Below are 20,148 nucleotides of genomic sequence, written 5' to 3'. Positions count from 1 at the left end.
ACTGTCATCCAAGACCCTTTTATCCAACAATTTAAAACAGGTATTACTAACCACTGTGGGCCATGCTCTGTGCTAGGCCCTGGATATAAAAAACCCAAAGACTTGGTCCCTGTTATCAAGGCGTTCACAGTCTTAGAGGAGGAAGATATTTAATAGAGCATTTTAATATAATATCATCAGAATGGTGAAAAAGTTATGCACAAGGTATGTTTTTTCCTATGAGAAATCTGGCCTGGGAAAGTAAAATTTTTAAGACTTGAATTTTTATTTATTTATTTATTTATGTCTTTTTGCCATTTCTTGGGACGCTCCTGAGGCATACGGAGGTTCCCAGGCTAGGGGTCCAATCGGAGCTGTAGCCGCCGGCCTACGCCAGAGCCACAGCAACGCGGGACCTAAGCCGCGTCTGCAACCCACACCACAGCTCATGGCAACGCCAGATCCTTAACCCACTGAGCAAGGCCAGGAATCGAACCTGCAAGCTCGTGGTTCCTAGTCAGATTCGTTAACCACTGAGCCACAACGGGAACTGCAAGACTTGAATTCTTTAAATGCTCATTCAAAATAACTATATTACCACCTTTGATTAGCTAATTAATACCCATCAGCTGCAAAAGAACCACAAAATAAAGAGAAACAAAAAGAAAAATATAACCTATATGCTTACTACTGTTAACATTTAGCTGCAAGGCCTTCTTTTTTGTTTGTTTGCTTTTTAGGGCTGCACCCATGGCATATGGACGTTCCCATGGTAGGGATCAAATCAAAACTACAGGGGCCACCGGCCAATGCCACAGCCACAGCAGCTCGGGATCCAAGCCATGTTTGTAACCTACACCACAGCTCACAGCAACACAGGATCCTGATCCTTAACTCACTGAGCGAGGCCAGAGATCAAACACACACCCTCATGGATTCTAGTTGGGTTCATTACCACTGAGCCACGAAGGGAACCCCTGGGTTTTAAAATATATCTATTTCTGAACAAGTTATAATATCATTTTATACAGAGTATGGTAACCTGAGTTTTTCACATGTCAACAAGCATATTAACATATTTCTGAAATAGTAAATGTTCCTTTAATTTATCATTTTAAGTGGTTACATAGAATTGTACTACAGGTTCCCTAATTTCTACTATCTGATATTTTTTTTTTCCCACTGTACAGCAAGGGGGTCAGGTTATCCTTACATGTATACATTACAATTACAGTTTTTCCCCACCCTTTCTACTATCTGATATTTAGACCATTTCCAGTTTTTTTTTTTTAGCTATTCTTATTCACACATCTTTTCAAATTTGTCCATTTCCCCAGAATAACTTTCTAGAGAGGGGAATTGTTGGATCAAAGGGTAAGCATATTATTTAAAACACTGACACCTATAACCAAATCGCCCTTCAGAAAACTGGTACCATGAAGTTCCAGCATTTCCCCACATCTTCACCCTCACTGTAGAGCATTACTCTTTTTACACTTCAAATTTCATATTTTTACATTTTAATGTACATACCTTACCTAAAAATGCTGGTCACAGAGCATCTTTTTCAGAGGCGTTATGACATGGGCTGGAATCAGGCAACTGTGGGTTGCCCAGTCATCCCAGTGTGGATCTGGGGCCTCCATGCTTCTCAAACTTCACCACACATAGAAATGACCGGGCCATCTTGTTGCAATGCGGATTGCAAGTCAGTAGGTCTGGGGGGGAGATGAGACACTGCTTGTCTAACAGGCTCCAGGTGACACCTTGCTGCCGGTCCATGAGCTACACTTCGAGGAACAAGGAGCACAACGCTCTCTTCTCAGGGCCCCTGCAAGCCTCTCCATTCCTGCCCATCTTCCAAAGGCAGGCCTTTCTGCCCAAAGAGAACGAGGTGTATCCCCAATTCCCCGCTCACTAGGACAGTGCTGAGTATCTTCTTCCCTTCACCCCACAGGACTGCGCTCAGGTGACATTCCAGTTGCTGGTGACAGCCACATCCCAAGGAAAAAGCACCCTGGAAGGGGACACTCTGCACCGACATTTCTTCTGATAGTTCCCAACGGAAAGGACGCACATCATCATTGGCTCTTCCGAAAAGGAACGGATTTAACAAGAACCTAAGGCTAATTTGCCCATTAAAGGAACAAAGAGTGGAGTAGGGGAGGAGACTGACAGAAATACTGCATCTGTAAATACCTTGCCCAAGAGCTCAGAAGTCAGCTCTGGGCAGAGGGGAGTCCAGGGTCCTTGATAATATTTCACTCATCACAACTACTCCCTTTCTGTTCTGATTTTCCCTCTTGCTTTTCTGCCACTAAAAGGGGGCCAGAAGGAGAACATGATCCTTAGCGAGCAAGTTGATGGGAGCGACTGTCTAAAATGATGTCGGATCTATAAACACATTTTCTTCATTGCCAACAGTATGCAAATGCTGCTGTTCTAATTCAGCAGGAACATGAAACAGGTACTCTTCTCCCGTCAGAGGAGACAGACTGCAGCGCTCCTCAGATCCATGAAGTTACTGAATAAGACCACGAATAGCTTTCTCCTTTCAAGTCTCTGTTTTTGCAAAGACTGAATTGGAATGATTTCTCTGTAGTCAGAGTGCATCCACCCCTCCACCCCCAACAACTTTCCCTTGCCTCTTCCTACTTACTGATGGGGAATTTAATTTGTTCACAAAATTCTTTGGCTCACTTTGCTTTCCTTTCACTTCCTTTAATCAACTCCTAAGTATTGACTGCTAAGCAAACTTAAAAAAAAAAAAAAGGGACCCATGGCTTTTGCTTTCCTTTCATATGGACCATATGGACGGTATTGTCTCTTTCCCAGGGTCTCCCACAAACTTGGGGGACTTTGTGGATTAAATCAGGTCTCAATTAGGTGGTCAAGTGTAATCACGGACGTCAGCCAACCTACCAGAAATTAATAGACAATCAACACAGATAAACCGGCTAGCATCTTTCAAGTGTAAGGTCTAGGCTGCAGGCATAACCCACGTCCACTCTGCAGCCTGTGCCATCTTAGCTCCCATGCTGAGGTGGAGCCCCAGCCAGGACCCATTTCTCTGAAGAGCTGTGGTCCTAATTTTCCCTGACCCCTCATGGCTCTGTCAGCCGGACCCCAGCAATGAAATGATCCATAAGAAAACAAAGTCCACGTGATTAGGGCCTGTTTGATCTTAACCCCACACCACCCCTAGATTTCAGCTGTCTAACACTGGCTCCAGACAAGAGGAGCAGAGTTTTCTTGTGAAAATAAATCAGACAAGCACAGGGAAGAAAGACAACGGAGGAGCAACCAACTGCTCCTGTGTCTGAAAGCCTTCAGTGTGGGTCCGTGAGCTCAGCGAAGGGCAGTGGTTTCTTTCCCCATCTTTAGTCTTTCATTCTCTAGTCTCCATTCTCCCTGCCACAAAATGAATGTTTTTCGCTCAGCAAATATTTTTCAGGCACCACTTTTCGACGAGGGACCTGCTTGCTTTCTCTCACATGCTGGGCTGTGCTTTTCACGCTGAAATTATAACGTACCCTAAAGACAGCCAACGCAAGTCCTAGGAGTTGCCTTGCTGCAACCCATCAGCAGTGATCATATCAAGATGAATATATTGTCGGGAACCTGTAGGTAACGTTTCATTTATCGCACTCCCTCCCCTAAGAGAGGCTCCGCCAGGCATTATATTATTATGCAAGCTTCCTGGACCCACTCCAAATGCAGATTGCAACTCAATTCAAAGGGAAAGTTACAAAAGGTGATAGGAAATAAACCTTCCACAGAACACTTTAAAAAAAAATTAACCTTTTCAGAGTTTAATTCCATCCTACATTACCCATAAATAGACCAGCTTTCAGGAACGAAAAGCTAATCCTAGAGTAGTAACACAAAGCTTGATATCTCATTCCACGCCATCATTAATATTGCTTTAAACATCACAAGAAATCGCTTCGACTTCTTAAGCTTTGTAATTCATTTCTGTACACCAATTCAAGAAACCTCATTAATTTAGGTGCCCTTTTTTTTTGTGGTACAGCTGAGGCATGCAAATATTTGGGATTTTTACCTTGGGTCAGAGATTAAGAAAAAATTAACTTCTCATTTCCAGAACAGATTTACGAATGTGGGGGAAAAAAGCTTTTGACAGTAACCTGTTTATGTTATCTAGTCCGAAGATAAAAATAGGCTGCACAGAATAAAGGAAGTAAAAACCGCAAGGGAAAAAGAGAAAGGTTTTATATAAATGGTAGTGGTATTTTTAAAGAAAGATAAAAAATCTTGTTATTCCTCATCATTTTTTTTTTTCCTCTAACCCAGTTTCAATATTCCAATCAAGAGTAAGATGGAAGAGGTCTGATTTGGGAGAGAAAAAAGAAATCCTTTGAACACCGATCGACACACGATCTGTGCAGTTATTTTATCCAGATTTAACTCCCTGTGCTCTGCTCTCCCATCATGTGATTGACTGAGACACTGTGTCCACTGAGCTGGGTTTACAATTATCCTTAAACCAGCACAACTTCAAAGGCTGTTCAATAGGTATTTTCCGTTCTTGATTAGAACTCGTAAATGTATAACCTGCACATAAACAAGTCACTCTGCCTAATTAAATGGAACCTCTTCGTCTCTATTAAAAATTTAGAAGTGCTGCCTGAGTATAAACATGTCATCTGAGAAAGGGGGGAGGAAGACTCTTGGAATATCCATGCATAAGCAGCTGAATCTCCTTTATGCAAAGACAATAATAGCAGAGATGCACATAAATTCTTCTAATTATTTTACTATCAGTAAAGATTGTTTAAATGTAAAGGATACTCATTTGGGGCAGTTGCATCCTCAAATATTACCTGCCTACTAGGGAAATGCAGTCTGGATGCTTTAATGTACTTCAGAGACTATCACATCGCCTTTCCCCCACTTTCTTTTTCAAATGTCCTGGAAGAGGTAACAGTATTTTTCTCTAATAGTTGTACTTAGCTTGGAGAATGGGTTTGTATGCTTTGTTTTAAAATCATATATCTAGACTTAGAATTCTTAGGAAGATAATCCATAAAAGCTCTATTTTGGAAATTTAAATGTTCTCGAGTGTTTTGAGTTTGCACTGTTTGGTCTGTAAAAGAAAGCAAAGGTTTCTAAACTCTGCCTTTTTTGGAAATTGATGGAGGAATTACAAAGCACCTCCAGCTAAATAAGAGTTTAACTTGTCCTCAGAATTCACTTACCAGATTCCCAACATTATAAAAAAATTATTTTCATAAAGTTTGAAACAATATTTGTGACATTCAGCATATGTCATAAGACCAGGCAGAAATTGTAGCATGTCAATGTTTGAGGAGGCAGATGTAGAGTTTTGAGCTGCGGGAGTTGTTTTGTTAGAGCGCCCTCTTGTGGCCCAATGTCATCAACACAAATTCTGTTCCACTTTTTTAGAGCAAGTTTCAACAACCTACAGTAACATAATGCTGATAAAAATACGCTGCAAGTCAGGGTTGACCTTTCTAGCATTTGGCTGGATTTTGGATTCTCTCCTCTTCTCCAAAAATAACTCACAATGCATTTCAAGAAAAGAGGAATGTGTGTGCAAGAACTTAAAAATGTACATGCCGATGAATTAATAAACATGATGTTCCTTAGTGATGTGGAAGCAGAGAAACTCTTCTTCATGAGATGACACCCATCCCCAAATGTCCTTCAGCTTGCCATGGAAGGGATGGTTTCTTTCCCTGGCATCAGCACCACTGGCAGATACTGACAGCATGAGGTTGATGTAGCATCTGCACGCTGGGTGGATAATGTCACCCATCACTGCCTGAGAGATCTTTAACTGCTGTGACATTGACTGCACCCATCTGTAAGGAGAATACGTATCACCAGTGGGGCCAGGGCCCAGCTTTCTCAGTCCACAAGTGGAAGTAAGTGCAGCTTTTTTGTGACACCTGCTCCATTAGTACTGTAGGAATTCAAGGCGAGGGAAAAGATTTTGAAGGGCATAATTATATTCAAATAGCTCCAAATTTGTTAACTATGTAAAATATAAATCATTTCTATATAAACCATTTAACCATGTAAAATAGCCATTGTGGGTTTCAGAATGTGCTACCCAGAAGATTCACCGAAAATAAGAATATTTATGATAAATCCTGCCTGTAACTAGAAAACCTGGGTTAAGAAGGATTGAGAAATGAGACCTTCTCTTCCATATATCAAATTTCAGGTCTTGAGGGGAACCTGGATATTACACATTTCAGAGTTGTCATTTTACAGATTAAAAAAAAAAAATCAAAGCCCAATGAGGTGTAAGGATTTGCCCAAGGTGCTTTGGTAAAAAGCAGCAAACCCAGGATTAAAAGGGAGTCTCCCAGTTATATTACCTGGCATGACCCATCCTCCTTAGCCCCATCTTGCCAGAGAGCTTGCCAGCGAGCTTGCCAGCATCCAGTCTGGCTCAGAGGTCCTTGAATTGCTACTAAAACTTCTTTCCTGCTCCTGAGCAGTCTGCCCTCATTCTTTCCTAACAATGATAAATAAATGACAACCACATTTTCTTAAGACAAGACTAGCAGCAATTTAAAACCACAACCAAACTCAATGCTGAATATAAAACATCCCCCCTGGAAATTTCCAGAATTTCCATGCTATGTGGGCTCATGTACTGTGGGGCTTGTTAGCCAAGCTTCTTATACAAAATGGAATTAGAGTATGTAAGGGAACTAATAACTTTGCCATTTTTTATGATAAATGCCAATGTGGGTCCTTCTCTGTGACAGACTTTACAGATTAGTCATCTATGAAAATAAAAGCCCATATAATGGTTCACTGTAAGTCGAAAAAGAAAGGCCCTTGATCCGCTGTGCCCAGATGATGACACATGACACACGGATGTGTACATAAGCGGAACCATTCTCTGGAGTCAAAAGATTTTCCACAAAGGTCTAATGTGCTTGTGGTAGTAACCTAGATGGCCACAAGATGGCACTCTTATTTTTAATTCCATTGTAAGCAAAAAAAAAAAAAAAAAAAAAAAGGTGATTTTCACACAGTCTCAGAATCAATGCGACATGTAGCTGACTCCATATAATGTCATGTTTAATGTTGTCACATGCATCCCTGTTATGAAAATCTGTCCTCCACTTCCCTGAGGACGAGGTATGTGATGATGGAAAACACAAAGGCCTGGAGACGGGTGTTGGTGCTCTGTGGCAACATCAAGCCTTCCTTGGGAAAAAGGGAGGGTGTGTGTGTGTGTGTGTGTGTGTGTGTGTGTGTGTGTGTCCGTCCTTGGGAAAAAGGGTGTGTGTGTGTGTCACATGAGTCTATATTTTTCCTAAAAGGTAAGTTCTGTCTCAAAAGTATGTTAATTAGATTCTCTCCTGTCTTAAGAGTTTTCTACCTTCAAGGGTAAAGCAGAAGCTCTCCAACTACTAGGTCTTGCTCCACAAATTTCCCTCTGAAGGATCTTAGCTATCTTCGTCTCACACTCACATATACACCTTCCTGATTTGGCAGGAAGATAAGCCAAAAGAAAAATACACCAAAGTTAAAAGAAGACCTCAGTGACTGGGCCTGAGCTCTCAAAGCTTGCTTTTCTACAGCTCTTTAGTTCCACCAACTGGACAGAAATATTTTTTTGGCCACACCCGTGGCATGTGCAGGTCCAGGGCCAGGGATCGAACCCAAACCAAAGCAGAGACCCGAGCCACTGCAGTGACAACACTGGCCCCTCAACCCACTGCACTGGCAGCGGATCTCTGAGAAATATTTCGCTAATAAAAAAATTAATGTTGACTTTTTAACAAATGGTGGTGGAACAATTGTAAGTTTATATACAAAAAAGATGAACCTAAACACATACCTTACACCTCATTAAAAAATTAACTCAGAATTGGAGTTCCTGTCGTGGCTCAGCAGAAACGACTCTGACTAGTATGCATGAGGACACAGGTTCTATTCCTGGTCTTGCTCAGTGGGTTAAGGATCCAGTGTTTCCATGAGTTGTGGTATAGGTTGCAGATGCGGCTCAGATCTGGCAGACATGGCATGGCTGTGGCGTAGACCAGTGTTTACAGCTCCAATTCGACCCCTAGCCTGGGAACCTCCACACACCCAAGGGTGCAGCCCTAAAAAGGCCAAAAAAAAAAAAAAATTACCTCAGAATGGATCATAGGCCTCAGTGTAAAGTGTCAAACTATAAAAATTTCTTAAAGGAGACATAGAAAATCTACATGATCTTGGGTTTGGCGATGAGGTTTTTGGTTTTATTTTTTCATTTTTTAGGGCCGCACCTGTGGCATATGGAGGTTCCCAGGCTAGGGGTAGAATCGCAGCTGCAACCGCCCCTCTAGGCCACAGCCACAGCAACGCAGGATCTGATCAGCATCTGCAACCTACACCACATGTGGCTCAAGGCAACGCTGGATTCTTAAGCCACTGAGCAAGGCCAGGGATTGAACCTACATCCTCATGGACTCTATGCCATGTTCTTAATCTGCTGAGCCACAACAAACTCCTGAGTTTTTAGACAATACCAAGAGCGGTCTATCAAAGAAAAAAGTGATAAGCTGGACTTCATTAAAATCAAAACTTCTGCTCTGACAAAGACAGTGATAAGAAAACGAAAAGCAAAGCCACAGATGGAAGAACATATTTGCAGAACATATACCTAATAAAAGGCTTATATCCAAAATACCCAATTTTTTTTAAAAAGAATTAAAAGGAGTCCAAAGATCTGAGCAGACACCTCAGCAAAGACACAGGTGGCAAAGAAGCACAAGAAATGGTGCCCAACACCATTGGTCATTAGGGATTTGCAAGTGAGAACAACAATGAGACACCACAACAAGGTTATTAGAATGACCACGTCCAGAAAAACTGACAACACCAAATGCTGACAAGGTGCAGAGTAATAAGAACACTCACTCATCACTGCTGGGAATGCAAATCATACAGCTGCTATGAAAGACAGTTTGGCAGTTTCTTACAAAACTAAATATAGTCTTACCACCAGACTCAGTAATTGTATTCCTAGTATTTATCCAAATGAGCTCAAAGTTATGCCCCCCACAAAAGTCCTGCACAATGTTTGTAACAGCTGTGTTCCTAACTGCCAAAAATCTGAGCAACCAACATGTCCTTAAATAGGTGAATGGATAAATAAATTACATCCAGACAATGAAGCATTACCCATTAGATAAAAAGAAGCTATCAGGCCCCTAAAAGACATGGATGAATCTTAGATGCATTTTGCTAAACAAAAGTAATCAGTCTGAAAAAGCTGCCTACTGTATGATTCCAATTACATGACCTTCTGGAAAGGCAAAACTATAAATCTAGTAAACAGATCAGTGATTGCCAGGAGTTAGGAAGTGCGGTTAAGTAGGTGAAGTGCAGTGGATTGGGGTGTGGTAAAACTCTTCTAGTTAATGCTATAAAGTAGATGCAAAATAGAAAAAAAAATTTAGGAGAACAGGGGATCCCAGAATGGAGTAAAAAACATGATGAACAACCCAACCGTGTTACAAATGTGTGAAACAACCTTAGCAAAGGGGTTGGGGGAACAGTGCTACCCTAAGTAACTTCGGAAAACAGAAGAATCTATAACCCCAAAGAAAAAAGGAACTGCCCATTGCGCTGTACTCCAGATGATAAAGTTGTTTCCCCTGGGGATACAGACTAACAATTCCATGTTGCTATATACATATACCTGAACTGAATATCAAGTAAATGGGTGGCAGATGGTGGGAATCAGGTTTCTCACTGTCAGAGTGGAAATTTACAGATAAAGAAGGGGTGAAGGCTAAGATGAGCCATGCAGTAGTGGATTGGAATTGGAGATATCAGTATGAACTCATGTTAATACAGATGGTTATATTTAGAAAAATTTATAGACATGTGTATATACACATAGGTTAGCATACACACGTATCTCCTTGCTCTTTCAGCTGAGAGGACCTAAAAGCAATGTCATCCCCGTAGCCATGAGCACACCTAATGCCCAGAACTTGGTTTCTAATACCACTGCCCAATGGAAGGAACCATGGCTGCTTAGAGAAATGGTAGGTTTGAGAACTAGAGCAGGAAATATTCAAGATGAGCTTGGAGCATCATCTTGTAGCTCCAGAAAATAAGAAAGTGCTCAAAAAAAAAAAAAAAAAAAAAAAGTCAGTATACCATAGGGACCCAGGAGCCAACTGAAAGAGCTCCTAGTAGCCAGAGTGGAGCAATTAGAGCAACAAAATTAAGTAGCAACGGACTATAATCCAAAGCATGAAATAAATATCCATGAGGCCCTACTGGTAAAAATTAATGATTAAATAAATAAGGGAAAGAGACTAATCCTCAAGGAAGGGACACATAACTGTCCACTTCTAAGTGGGGGCTGTGCACAGTGACTTCCTTCCACAGGGGACAGCACGAAAACGAGGAAGGAGTAATTTGACAGGGCAGGAACCTGAGGAATACGACCTAAGCAAGGTGATAGACATTAATATCTAAATGATAAGGCAGGTGGACAGAGTGACCTTTCATTGAAGAGGATGAAAATGGCATTTTACCTCTGCAGTCTTCCTCCAAAAAAGCATTGCCCAGAGTTCCCGCTGTGGTGCAGCAGAAATGAATCCAACTAGGAACCACGAAGTTTCAGGTTCGATCCCTGGCCTCATTCAGTGGGTTAAGGATCTGGCATTGCCAGGAGCTGTGGTGTGGGTCGCAGACACAGCTCGGATCTGGCATGGCTGTGGCTGTGGTGTAGGCTGGAGGTAACAGCTCTGATTGGACCCCTAGCCTGGGAAACTCCATATGCTGTGGGTGCAGCCCTCAAAAAGACCAAAAAAAAAAAAAAGCACTGCCCCAATCTAATCATGAGGAAAACATCAAACTCCAAATGAGGGACAGTCCACAAAGTATCTGACCAGCAGTCCTCAAAACTGTCACGTGCCAGGCTAAGTGACAAGAGAGAAAGCTGAGAATCAAGGAAGCCAAATTTCCCAATGGAATTAGGCCATAGAAGGAGGACAAGCCCCATGAGACCCCTGAAGCTATCATCCACTGCAAACACCACAGGGTAGGCATAGTTCCTCCTGGGTCCATGAAGGCCAAGTCTAATAATACAACAAGATTATTTATATATCATGTATGGGATTATATATGAAATGTATTTTGTTCAATTTGTTAAATGCTTCTACTATACCAAGGATAATGCCAGGAACATTACATGAATTAGCTCATTTAATCCTCACAGCAACCCTCCAAGATAAATACCATTATTCCCAGGGGCACAGACCCACAGGACACATTGACCAAGCTGACTCCAAGGAAAAGAATTCAGCTTAGGTGAACTCCCAGGCTCCCAGCAGCGCTCAAGGGAAAGAGACCTGTACTGAGGGTGAGAATTATCTTAGCTGTCCCATGGCCCCTCACCAGGGCCTCACAACAGCAGACCTGGATCTAGACACAGGCTAACCACTGGGCACCCCCAAATTGTATTCTTTATTTGGGGTGGGGATAGAAAATGATTTAACTCATCTCCGAAGGGGAGCCCTCAAAAATGCTGGATTATCTAAGCCAGAATTCCATTATAAAATACAGCTGACCCGTGAACAACAGTTTGAACTGTGCAGGTCCACTTACATGTGGATTTTTTCCTACCAATGCAGTACCTGTATTTTCAATATACCGATCTTCACGTTAATTAAGTGCAGGGAAAAGCCTGCGTTCAATTAGAGGCCACAATACGTGGAATCAAGAACCAGGGCCTGAATCCTGATTCCGACCCTGGGGCTGCCAGTCTTTGGGGCAGTGACAGCAGTACGGGGACTTTAGACTCCAAATGAGGTGGGTGCCCCCTGACTGACCACCCCCTCACGTGGTTCACGGGTCAAACAACCCATCTTACCTGACTCTTCCAAATCAAACGTCCTATATTCAGTTTCCAGTTAAGCTCCACCTTTAGTCATCCTCATACCTCGTTCAAAACTCCCCGGCCCAGCTTCTGGGGCAGCAAGTGGCCTGGGGGCACTGAGCCTGCTGGGCAGCAAAGAACGAAAAAGCCACAGGGCTCGTGAACCCCCGCATAGCCCTCGAGCCTAGCCAGCAGCCCCGCCCCTACCGTGGGCACGTGCGCACAGCGTGGGCGGAATGCGCAGCCTCAGATCTTTGCCGCCTCAGGTGCTCGCAGCTTGCTCCCGCCGACAGAGGGCGCGCGCAAGGCGCAGTAGTGGAGGAGCGGGTGGAACTTACCTTTTCCACCCTGCCACTCGCCTGCCTGACTGCTGGTGGGCTTCAGCCACCGGAGTAGGGTAGGAGGCTTCCTACTCGGAATATCCTTCGTGTTGCGTGGCTGTAAAACCTGTTTCACGAGAAACCAGAAACATGCTCATCAGCCAGTATAGGAAACCAGTGCTCACCATCAGCTATAGGCCGCTTTAGGACCAGGGAAGCCCTGATGCAATGCTTCTGTTCCTCCTCTGTCAAAGTGCCTACCATGAATCCACGTGCCGGTTCCTCACCACTCTGCGCCTGCTCATGGCCGCGGAGTATTGCCACGGACCTCGCAGGCCTGCACAGCCCACTGGCACTACAAATGGATCGAGTGCGAGGCAGCCATGTGACTGACATTTGCTACTGCTTTCAAGATGCATTAGGTTTCATTGACAAGGTCAGGGAGAATGGAGGCAAGGGCCTGTTGCGCAGAGAGGCTGGAATCTCCTGGTTGAACACCATCTGTATGGCTCACCTCAAGGAGACATGCAGTTCTGCTTGAAGGAGGCCTTCGATCACATCAAGCAGAGGAGGAGTGTGATCTCCCAACTTCGGCTTCCTGGGCCAGCCCATGCGGTGTAAGCCCGAAATTCTGCCCACTCTCCCCAGATTCGATCCTGCGGAAAGAAGGCAGCAGGCTCTCCATGTAAATCCCTTGCAGACACCGAGCCCTGATGCGCTGGGTTCCCACTGCACATTCCCTAGCCCGCCGCTGGCACCAGTTCCCACCCGCCCCTCAAGTACCTCAGAGCTCACCAGCGGCCACGGCCACAGCCACATCCTGCTAAAACTGGGATGGGGGAACCGGCCCAGCCTCAAGAACAACTGTGGTTTTGTTTTTTAAGCTCGCGGGCATTTCAGCCCTGGGCAGGACTGAACTCCTCACTCCTTCAGGCTGCCCCAGTGGGATAGAGAATAGCACCAGGCTTGCAAACTTCACCCTGACCTTGGGGATAGGTTCTCAAGGGGAAGGAACACCAAGCTGGTTTAAGAGCTCAGCCTGTACTGACTGACTACTTCCAGACTCTTCCAGATCCTCTGCCCTCTCAGGACGGCCCAGTGCTGGGACCTCAGAATTTGCCTTTTCCTTTCAAACATAAGGCAATAAATACCTGCACCAATGTGGGAGAAAGCAGTTGCTAGACGGGGAGAAAAAGTAGCTACAAAGCAAACTGATTTTGAAGGAAGCATCCCTTTCACCTTGTTTTTTAAACTTTGGCTACTCAGGATCTGTCTATTGCTTCAGGGCATAAGCTGATCACCCCCTAGTCAAGAAAGTAACCTGCAGGGTTTGTAGGGACACCGTATATATAAGCTGATTTGAACCTCCAGGGCCCAACGGAGGCAGACTCTTTCCAACGGGAGAGCTGTGGGGTGAAAGGCAGAATTGAGCAGCCTATTCCAGGGACAGCTGGCCTTGCGGGACTGAGGGGGGTGGTGCCAGGTGCGAGACACAGCTGGTTAAATAATCCATGCTCAGGCCAGCAAAGGGCTGAAACTAGGTACAGGACAGGCCTGAATTTCCATGTGGAGGCCTCAGTCAAGGGGAGAAACAACAGATACAAAGGTTAGGATCAAGACTGCATACATTCTTTTTCTTTTTAGAGTCCCACGTGAGGCATATGGAAGTGCCTTCCTAATCATCTGTGTCCTATACTGCAGCTTGTGACAACGCTAGATCCTTAACCCACTGAGCAAGGCCAGGGAGCAACCCCACATCCTCACAGATACTAGTCAGGTTCTTAACTTACTGAGCCACAATGGGAACTCCATGACATGCATTCTCTTACTCTGGGTCTGTTCATATTAGAAGCCAGATGTGAACTACATGGAAACCTCATAACTGGCAGTTATCCCACTGGAGATAACTGGAGTTGGGTTGTTGTTTTTTTGCTTTTTTTGTTTTTTCTTTTTTTAGGGTTGCACCTCAGCATATGGAGGTTCCCAGGCTAGGGGTCAAATCAGAGCTACAGCAGCTGGCCTACACCACAGCCACAGCAATGCCTGATCCAAGCCATGTCTGCGACCTACACCACAGCTCACGGCAACACTGGATCCTTAACCTGCTGAGAAAGGCCAGGGATCGAACCCACACCCTTACTGTTCCTAGTCAGATTTGTTTCTGCTGCACCACGACAGGAACTCTGAGCCAAAAAGTCTTGATTCTACTTCTTTGTTTCATCTGTGTGCTGAAAAAGCCCCACTTTTCTGGCCTTTCTGTTTTCCCAGCAACTTGGAATGCTGTCCAGAGTACAGCCTTCATGTTTCTTCTCTTGCTTCATGGACTCACCTAGGAACCTGTTTTCCCTGCTAACTTTGATTCTTCACAGCACAAAGTGAGATCTAAGGTATGGAGCTCTGGAGTGTCTGGACTACCTATGATTTATCTGGATGGATATTACAAGTCATAAAATGTCAAAAAGAGAAAGAAGTCAGAGAAGTTAAGCATAAAAAGATGCCCTTCCAGCAATTCATCATGGGATGTGGTCTGCCCAGGTGACCAGGGCAAGAAGTGGTGTAGAGTCAGAGCAAGATGGGAAAATAGATTTTTAGCATCAGTGACTCAGCGGGTTAAGTACCCAACTAGTATCCACGAGGATGCGGTTTTGATCTCTGGCCTCGCATAGTGGGTTAAGGATCTGGCATTGCCCTGAGCTGTGATGTAAGTTTCAAATGCAGCTCGGATCCTGCGTTGCTATGGCTGTGGCTATGGCTGGCATCTGTAGTTCCGACTTGACCCCTAGCCTGGGAACTTCCATGTGCCATGAGTGCAGCCCTTAAAAAAAAAAAAAAAAAAAAAGCATTCTTTTTTTTTGTGTGTGTGTGTCCTTTTGCCTTTTCTAGAGCCGCTTCCCATGGCATGTGGAGGTTCCCATGCTAGGGGTCTAATCAGAGCTGTAGCCACCGGCCTGTACCACAGCCACAGCAACGCGGGATCTGAGCTGAGTCTGCGACCTACACCACAGCTCACGGCAACACCGGATGCCTAATCCACTGAGCAAGGGCAGGGATCGAACCCGCAACCTCATGGTTCCTAGTTGGATTTGTTAACCACTGCTCCACGACGGGAACTCCAAAAAGGATTCTTTAAGAGCAAGATGGTTTTCCAAAACTTAGGAATCCATGGTAAAATTTGAAACCTGGCACCCTCACTGATAGAGAAACCTAAAACTTGTTTGAAACATTTCTGTATTCGTGATCCAAACTCCTTGCTAATCCTTGCATTAATCAATCCTTAGAAATGTACTTGGAAGTATGACAGCCTTGAGTTCTAATGGATGACTGCTGGAAAATTTCTAGTTTGTCCTCACCTACTGTTTAAGAAGAACAGCCACCTCCATAGCCATGTTCCTTCAACACAGTATGTCTTTTTTAGTTTGTTTCTCTTTAATAGAAAGCTTCACCTACATAACAAACAGCAAGGGGGAAATGTGGGGGAGGGGCTAGTGATCATCCTAAATACTTGCTTCATTTCTTTACTGTGATTTCTGGGATCCAAGAAAGCCCTGTTGAACCCCAACCATTTTCCATTCCTTCGATAACTCCTTTCATTCCCGTAATAAGGGTAAAAAGCTTTCAATCCAAGAAAAAGTCTACCCTTATAAACTCACCTCCAGGAAAGAGACATGTGCTAACAGCCATACCCAGGTTGAAACAGCATCCCACAGACTCCAAAAAAAAACCCTGCAGAGACCAGGAAGGGAAGTTTGCAGAGCTGAAATCCATCCTTAAGCAGCCCCAGTTTTGTCCAGAACTTGCCTAGCTTTCAAACTACACACAGGCTATTTAACGTTGGGATTTCTACAAGGCCTAAAAATCGTGGCTTCTGGCTTTCTGTCCTCTGACCCTCAGCTGTGGAGAACAAGACTGAGCAGCCTGATTAGGGATGGGTAGCTGGAAACCAGCACAAATGCAAAAGAGGACTTGCAGAGGGGAAAGTGTGCTTTTCTGTTTTAGGAAACCTGCTGACATAGGGAATGCTCCTGTTTTGCTGCAGAAATGCTGCCTTCGGTGGACAAAATTCAGCCACAATCAAGCTAATTGAATGCACAAATGTAATATTTTTCCAGGGCACCTCCAATTTAATGCTTGATGAAATCGTGTCTTTCGCATATATTTACAAAAGCTTTTCTTCATCCAGAAATGTCGGTTAAAATTGCTTATAGATGCTGAGATAGCAAATCACTCTTCTAATGTAATGAGATAAGTCATCTCTATAAACTTTGCTTGCTCAAATGTACTCGCATAAAAGAAATCAGGCTACAGGCTTTTTTCAATAAATAGAATGAACAACTAGAACTTGATGGCTATAGCATGTTCTGCCTCATTGCTAAGGGATGTTTAAAATTGCTCCCTCTCTCTCTCTCTTGCCGTGGAGTTTTCATTTTGATAGTTGATGGAAAAAGGAGGTCAGATAAACTGATGTGGCTAAGAAGCCAAAGCTGTTTGTCAAAACGTAGGGAGAGGCCTAGAGATTGGAGTCATTTAAAGACAAAAAAAAAATTGATTTAAAAGATTTCTGTCCTCAAATCATTTTTCTTGCTAAATGTAGCCACTTTGTGAGCCTGGTTTTTCCTGCTCTGGCTATCTTTACTAATAATTTACGCCCTAGGAACTTCACATACTGGGAAGATTCATATGCATAGTCATTGGTGCGTAGCCCAGTAAGACAGGTCCAAAGATCAAGAGTACGTGGAAGAGAGGAGGCCTTGAGAGGTTTAGCCATCTGTTTCTAAGTAAGATTTGTCTTCCAAGTCTAATCTACAAGCCAATAATGTGACCAAAAAGGCTTAGTAGGCCATCTAGGGTCGTCATATATGGCTGCTCAGGTTGTACACTGCATAACTCCAGGGTACATACCATTCACATAGGCTGCCACATGAAGTGTATCTTCTGGGGCTGTGTGGTGTGACAGTCTTCTCTAGCCTCACCACGTAGGTCAGGGGAGAAAAAAAATCTTCTTGTTGGACATCATAGTTACTAAGTTTCCATGAGACGACATTGCAGGCGTTTACCTTTAACGCCTCACAGAGTAAAATTAAGGTTCTTATTATCAGCTGACAAAGTGTGAAAGCTGTTGAAGCCTGCCCTCTTCCTTCTCTTTACAAAGTAAGACTGTTTGGGAGAATATTCAGATCTCCAAATGGTTCTCTTTACTTCCAGAAATGGTTTGGACGGCTTGACTGTAGAGCACAGGCTGAAATCCAGAATAAGAGACCAGATTCCAGGAGCCCTTTATGTGGGATAGGGAATCACCAGACAGCCAATGCTCCCTTCAAGGGGAGACAGCAGGCAGTGTTTGGCATAGTTCTCTGGGGGCCTTCCTGCTGCCAACCTGCCTTTTAGATTTTCCCTCATGTCCGCTGGAGGGTCCAGACCAGCAAGACCACAGTGAGGGCCCCCCAGAGCAGGGCGGGAGAGGAAGACCTGCTGGCTCTCTGGCTGCCCAGCCCTGCCGTCTCCCTCCACCACCTTTCCCCCTGCTGCATGAAGGGCGCTGTGCGGTGGGAGGAAACGAAGCCTAAGTGCTTTCTGATCTGAAACACTGCTCCTGACAATGGGGGGCTGGGGTGGGCAGAAAGTCCCTGTCTTTTAGGCAGTTCCTTGAACCCTGCCCCAAGCACAGAGAAAAGTATGTTTGGGAATCAGAGGCATCAGTTGTAACATGCAGAGGAGGAGACATTTGAGAAAACACCCTATTTTTGCCTAATTTGCATTTTAAAGAATATCTCAGTGGACTTGCAGGCACTTTTGTGGGCTGCGAGTGACCCAAGAGCCATGTCTCTTGAGATTCCGTCTAAAGCCTGCCATGGGAGAGATAAATTAGGAATTCGGGATTGACATATATATATACACTAGATGTAAAATAGATAACCAACAAAGAAGTACCGTATAGCACAGGGAACTATACTCAATATTCTGTAATAACCTATATGGGAAAAGAATCTAAAAAGGAATGGATATATGTATACATGTAGCTTAATCACTTTGCTGTACATTTGAAACAAACACAACATGGTAAATCAACTATACTCCAATATAAAATTAAAATGAAAAAAGATCACGATATGTGCAGATATGGAGATTCCTTCATGAGAAACCCCATGTGACAGGACATCCTCTTCTCACCCCCAGCCATCATCTACTAAGTTACTGATGTATTTTCTTCAAGGCACCTATCAATGTTCAGTATTAATTTACTTATTTACTGTTCTTCATTCAGTACCAGAAGGAAGCTCCATGCAGCATGGACTTGGTCTAGCTTGTACATTAATATATCCCACATCTGGAGTTCCTGTTGTGGCTCAGTGGTTAACAGATCTGACTAGCATCCGTGAGGATGCAGGTTTGATGCCTGGCCTTGTTCAGTGGGTCAAGGATCTGGCGTTGTTGTGAGCTGTGGTATAGGTTGCAGACGTGGCTCGGATTGGGCGTTGATGTGGCTGTGGTGTAGGCCAGTGCGGCCCTAAAAACCAATAAAATAAAATAAATATATATATCCACACCTAGACTATCTGGTACCCAGTAAAGTCTCAACCAGTCATGGATGAATAAAAAAAAGCAGCAAGTAAAACAATTTTTTTAAATAAAATAAAGTTGGAGTCCCAGTTGTGGTTCAATGGAAAGGAACCCCACTAGTATCCATGAGGTTGCGGGTTGGATCCCTAGCCTCACTCAGTGGGTCGGGGATCCAGTGTTGCTGTGAGCTGTGGTGTAAGGCCTAGCAGCTGTGGCTCCAATTCGACCCCTAGCCTGGGAACTTCTATATGCTGCGGGTGTGACCCTAAAAACAAACATTAATTAATTAATTACGTAAAGTTTGCCAAAAGTCAAAGTAGCAAATCAGTTATCCCACAGATGGATATGTGTGTGTGTGTTGTTTTCACTGGATCTGAAGGCTAAAAGTGGGGCAAGCATTCTTCATCTCTCCAGATTCCCCATTCTGTCCAACCAGCCCATTTCATGCCTGCATTTCCGCTACCTGCCTAGTCCACACAGACCAAGTGTGTTCTCCATCAGCCGGGTGTCAAGAATGAGTGATGGACAGAGCATCCTCTCCAAGAAGGAAGTGCAGTGTGGGAATTTGGGAGTGGTCGCCAGCATCACCCTAGCCCTGTACCCCAAGTACCTGGCTGAGCAAGCCATCAGCAGGGTCCTGGGCCAGCAGCCTATGGATGGCGCCTTTGTCTTGTGAATGGAGGTGACAGGTACATCAACACACATACCTGCTGAGTCTGCAGCCTACCTGTCAGGGGAAGGACCGGAAACCCAGTGACACTAGGAAGGCTCCCAGCTGGTTGGGAAGAGTGGGAGACGTAATTTTCACTGTATAGACTCTGTGCCGCCCGCAGTGTGAACCAGGTGCATGAATTACCTGCTAGCCACTATGAGAACCAAAAGAAGGAACGTGGAGGGACTCCTCCCAGTCCTAACACTTCCCCTTAGATTTGAGGGCACGGCTCAGATGTTTCCTTCTCCAGGTCTTTCTCAGTCTTCCCAGGCAGAACCACTTTCTTCTCTGTGTGCCTGTCTAGTTTGTTACACCACCTATTTAAGAATGCTGTAGGGGTTCCCGTTGTGGCCCAGTGGGTTAAAACCTAGCTAGTATCCATGAGGACGTGGGTTCCATTCCTGGCCTCGCTCAGTGGCTTAATGATCCTGAGTTGCTGTGGCTGTGGCATAGGCCAGCAGCTGCAGCTCCGATTCGACCCACAGCCTGGAAACTTCTATATGTTGCAGGTGTGGCCCTGAAAAGGAAAAAAAAAAAGAATGCTATAGCCTGCCTCATTGACAGGTGAGCCCTCAAGGTTGGGACAGGATATTATTGATTTCTGTAGCTTTTTATGGGAATACTTCAATATTTGCTAAATAGAGCCCACCACCCCATCCTACCCTTTTCCTCAGTTTGAGGCCACT

The 20,148-nt window shown here is 44.3% G+C and overlaps 1 long non-coding RNA gene across 1 annotated transcript in view; it reads right to left on the bottom strand.

Annotated features, from left to right (window-relative positions):
• The window catches only part of LOC110260996, a 196,859-nt gene extending 184,707 nt beyond the window's left edge, over positions 1-12,152 (bottom strand). Inside the window, exon 1 of the long non-coding RNA XR_002344674.1 lies at positions 11,867-12,152. This is a non-coding gene — a long non-coding RNA (uncharacterized LOC110260996). The remainder of the gene's footprint in view (positions 1-11,866) is intronic.

This window comes from Sus scrofa, chromosome 1 (genome assembly GCF_000003025.6).
Source record: "Sus scrofa isolate TJ Tabasco breed Duroc chromosome 1, Sscrofa11.1, whole genome shotgun sequence".
Classification (NCBI taxonomy): Eukaryota; Metazoa; Chordata; class Mammalia; order Artiodactyla; family Suidae; genus Sus; species Sus scrofa.
The sequence above is the reverse complement of the archived record's forward strand: the minus strand, read 5'-3'. Positions and strand labels throughout refer to the sequence as shown.